General features: G+C 41.0%; 1 pseudogene; it reads left to right on the top strand.

The window, feature by feature from the left end:
- Window positions 1-729: 729 nt before the first annotated feature.
- On the top strand, window positions 730-1,632 carry LOC102414722 (annotated as a pseudogene).
- The last annotated feature ends 3,388 nt before the right edge of the window (window positions 1,633-5,020 follow it).

The following is a 5,020-nucleotide window of genomic DNA, read 5'->3' as shown; positions in this document are numbered from 1 at the left end:
TTGCTTTGCATTCTTTCAGTTTTGCAATTTTGGGAATTTTTTCTTAGTTGCTTTCACTTTTAATGTTGTTATATATTCATTGGAAATTGATTTCTTTATCCTTGAATAACAATCTTCTGGACCTAGTACTTTTTGTATTAAAATCTGTTTATTCCCATATTAATATAAATATTCCAGCTTTTTAAAAAAGTAGATTGGATTTTTCCATCATTTCAGTTTAACTCATGTATATCTTTATAATTAAAGTGGGTTTCTTATAAATAGCATATAGGTGGATTTTTTTCCACTTTGAAAATCTTTACCTTTTATTGCTGTGTTTAGACAGTATACCTTAATGGAGTCATTGAGGCTCTTGATTAAAATTTATCTAACTGCTAGTTGTTTTTCTGTTAGTTGCATCAGATTTTGTCTTTTGTGTTCTTTTGGACTGATTATTTTTAATTATTTTTTTCTCCACAGTTGGCTTAATTTTTTTCTCTTTTAAAAATTGTAGGGGCCCCATGTGGTCTGGGCATGCCAAATGGAGATGACAGTGGCCTGAATGGAAGCCAGAGTACCAGTACAGAATGATGCTGAGGAGCCTAGTGGACCTTTGGTGGCCAAGGGCAGGGCTGGAGAAGAGTCTGGCCCAGTAGAACCATAGCAGCAAAACTGCCAAGTCCTTCATGATGAAAGATTTGGAGACACTTCTATCTCCTTTGTATAGTTGATAGTTTGGCTGGTGAAGAGATGGCTGACGGTGTCAAAACCTTCCTGCAGGGCCTTCCCAGGGGAATCAAAGACTCCATCTGGGGAATTTCTATTAATACCATCTCAAAGCTAGATGCTTGAATTCAGCAAGAGAGAGAGGAACAGTGGAAAAAGAACAAGCAGGATCCTGGCTCAGAGGAGAGTCCAGAGTACAGTAAGGAAGCAGGAGTGTGAACCTGTATTGTCAGTAGAAATTTTCAATGCTGTACTTAGAATGGTGGCATTGTTCTGGTTCAGTCTCCTCTTGTTTTATCGAGTGTTTGTTCCTGTGCTTCAGTCATTAATGACCCAAATTACTGGTGAGCCATCACGACATGGGGACGTTTGTTTGCAGTTGGAATGCTTCCTCACATCAAATTTCATTGTTGTTTGGGTGCTCCTCCTGTTTGTGTTTAGCAAAGCTGTGAACCCTATTCTGTTTCAGGACATTATTGAGCTGGCATTTGAGATATCAGAGAGGAAGCCTCACCCATTCCCTAGCATTAGCTGAATAATAGCTGATATGCTCTTTAACCTTGTGCTGCGGGCTCTCTTCCTTCTCCAGAGGATGTTTGTGAGTCTCTTTCCCATCCATCTTGCTTGTCAGCTGGTTTGCCTCCTGTATATATCTCTTCTCTACTCACTACACTTCTTCAAATATCATTGGTTCAATAAAGGAACTGAAATACACCAGCGGTTGTCAAACATAAAAAAAATGGGCTTTACTACTTTGGATTCAGTTTGCCCTTGGTTTTCTCACAGCGATGAAGTCCTCCTACACAGTCAATGGATGCCTCTTGTCTGTCCTCTTTCTTTTATTCATTATCAGCACCAATGAAGCAAAGATCTCTGCAAAAGTATATCTTTTCCAATTGCACCTCTTCTCCTTGGTGGTCTTCTTAAGCAACAGAGTCCTGCATAAGATGGTCTACCTGCAGTCTGCCCTCAGTAGCTCCACTTCTGCAGAGAAGTTCCCCTCACCTCACCCATCTCCTGCAAATTCAGGGACCTGCTGCTGGTCCCTGGAGTCATCTGACATCCAGTGGAGATGGGTGGGACAGGAAGGACTCCATGGCAATTCTTTACCTTGTTCACCTCCCCAACCAGGGAAGGCAGGACCCACTGTGCCAAGGGCCCTGTGCACATTCCAGTCTCTCTGAAGAATGGGGATTTTTGTCTCTGGTGCAGGTAAGGCAGCATCTCCCTGCATGGATTTTAAACACCAGTGAAAAGTGAAAGGACCACAAGTTTTTCTGCAGCTCTTTTCTAGCATCTGCCAGCCCCACACCTGGACTGATTTCAGGACTTTTCCTCCCTGTGCCATTTAACCTCTCACTTGTCCTTCCTGTTTTCAACCACCCTTGAATAAATGAACTTTTGTAATTCTAGCCATTGTATTCTGTGGACCTGTTACATTTGTCTTCTGTGAAGCACATATATTGGGTGTGGGAGGTAAAAGAGACTGCTGCTTCAGATCACTCCCTTTATAGCCATCACTGTCTTGTTTTCTGTAACTTGGGTTAGATTTTGATTTCTTGCTCCACTGCAAAAAAAAAAAAAAAAAGAGAGAGAGAGAGAGACTGAGGAGACTGCACAGTATTAAAGATCTCACAGTCAGATTTGCTGGGTTTTGAGGAGTGATTTTCCTTCTTTGCCTCAAAAGAGAAAAAGACTTTCCCCCCACCCCCAGTTGTACATTTGAAGGCCCTCCAACTGTAAAAGTGAAGAGTGAAAGTGTTAGTCTCTCAGCCATGTCTGACTCTTTGCAACCCCATAGACTGTGGCCCACCAGGATCCTCTGTCTATGGAATTTTCCAGCCTAGAATACTGGAGTGAGTAGCTATTCCCTTCTTCAGAGGATCTTCCTGACCCAGGGATTGAACCTACGTCTCCAGCATTGCAGGTGGATTCTTCACTGCAAATAGAAGCAAATGTAATTTTAATTACATTTCCAAAATCTTTTCTGCCTTATGTTGTTGTTGTTCAGTCACTAAATTGTGTCTGACTCTTTGCAACCCCATGGACTGCAGCACATCAGGCTTCCCTGTCCTTTACTATCTCCCTGAGTTTGCTCAGACTCATGTCAGCTGAGTTGGGGATGCCATCCAACCATCTCATCTGTCACCACTTTTCCCTCCTGCCCTCTATCTTTCACAGCATCAGGGTTTTTCCCTAATGAGTCAGGTGGCTGAAGTATTGGAGCTTCAGATTTAGCATCAGTCCTTCCAATGAATATTCAGGATTGATTTCCTTTAGGATTGACTGGTTTGATTTCCTTGCAGCCTAAGGGACTCTCAAGAGTCTTCTTCAGCATCACAGCTTGAAATCATCAGTTCCAGAGCACTCAGCCTTCTTTATGTGCAACTCTCACATCCATACCTGACTACTGAAACACCATAGCTTTGCCTATGTGGACTTTTGTCTTCAAAGTGATGTCTCTGATTTTTACCATGCTGACTAGTTTTGTCATAGATTTTCTTCCAAGGAGCAAGCATCTTTTAATTTTATGGCTGCAGTCACCATCCACAGTAATTTTGGAGCACAAGAAAATAAAATCTGTCACTGTTTTCCACTCCCCACCACCTCCCCGCCCCATATATTTACCATGAAGTAATGAGACCAGATGCCACGATCTTTGTTTTTTGAATGTTGAGTTTTAAGCCTGTTTTTTCACTCTTCTCTTTTACCCTCATCAAGAGGCTTTTTAGTTCATCTTCACTTTCTGCCATTAGAGTGGTATCATCTGTATATCTTAAGTTTGTTATATTTCTGCCACAAATCTTGATTCCAGCTTGTGATTCATCCATCTTGGCATTTTGCATGGTGTACTCTGCATATAAGTTAAATAAGCAGTGTGACAGTATACAGCCTTGACCTACTCCTTTCCCAGTTTTTTTCCATGTAAAGTAACATAATTAAACAAGTAAAATCCATGTTTACAAGTCTTGCTCACATTCAAGCAGTGAGAATTACTCAAGATTTGTCAACTAGTGGACAGAAATATGACATTTTCTTAGAATTAGTTCTATAGAGAATCTCACTATTATATAATCTTATTTCTGTCTTCCCATCATTTCAGTTTTTGTTTTTTTGTTTTTTTGTTTTTCTATTTTGGACTTTTTTCTCAACTGAGAAAACTCCTGTAGAGAGTAAATAGTCATTGCTGTTTATATTTACTCCAGGGCAGAAAATTTCTATGTAATACTAATCTCTCAAAGTAATCATCATCTCCTAAGTTTCTCAATAACAATGACACTGGGTTAGTAATTCCACAGGATGATCTATATAGTATCCAGATCCTAAATATATCATCTCAACAATGATTTTGGACAAATATCTTTTATTAGTTTCTTGGTGGTATAGTAATTGAGTACCACAAACTAGGTAGCTTAAACAACATAAGTCTGTCACATAGTCCTAGAGACTAGGATCTCAAAATCAAAATGTTAGCAGTGTTTTTTCTCTCTGAGGGCTGTGAGGGAAAAACCTATTCTATGCCTCTTCTTTACTTTGTGGTAGCCTCAGGCATTCGTTGCCTTATAGATGATGTTTCCCCTGTGTATTCATGTTATTTTCCTTCTCTGTATGCCTCTGTGTCCAAAATCACACTTACCATAAGAAACCAGTCATAAAGGATTAAGGCCCACTATACTGATCTAATTCTGAGTTAATTACTGCTATAAAGACCCTGCTGCTACTAAGTCGCTTCAGTTGTGTCCGACTCTGTGCGAACCCATAGATGGCAGCCCACGAGGCTCCCCCGTCCCTGGGATTCTCCAGGCAAGAACTCTAGAGTGGGTTGGCATTTCCTTCTCCAATAAAGACCCTATCTCTAGATAAGATGACATTCTGAGATACCTGGCATTAAGATCACAATTTTTTTTTTCAGGGGTAGACATAATTCAACCTATAAATACATATCTTCGTGGTATTTTGGGAGAAATTTCTACTTGTGTGAAAATAAATAAAATGAGGAATGCCTCAGTTCAGTTCAGTTCAGTCACTCAGTCGTGTCCAAGTCTTTGCGACCCCATGAATCGCAGCACGCCAGGCCTCCCTGTCCATCACCAACTCCCGGAGTTCACCCAGACTCACGTCCATCGAGTCAGTGATGCCATTCAGCCATCTCATCCTCTGTCGTCCCCTTCTCCTCCTGCCCCCAATCCCTCCCAGCATCAGAGTCTTTTCCAATGAGTCAACTCTTTGCATGAGGTGGCCAAAGTACTGGAGTTTCAGCTTTAGCATCATTCCTTCCAAAGAAATCCCAGGGCTGATCTCCTTCAGAATGGAC

This window comes from Bubalus bubalis, chromosome 12 (genome assembly GCF_019923935.1).
Source record: "Bubalus bubalis isolate 160015118507 breed Murrah chromosome 12, NDDB_SH_1, whole genome shotgun sequence".
Classification (NCBI taxonomy): Eukaryota; Metazoa; Chordata; class Mammalia; order Artiodactyla; family Bovidae; genus Bubalus; species Bubalus bubalis.
Note: the sequence above shows the minus strand (reverse complement) of the source record. Positions and strands in the feature narration are given on the sequence as shown.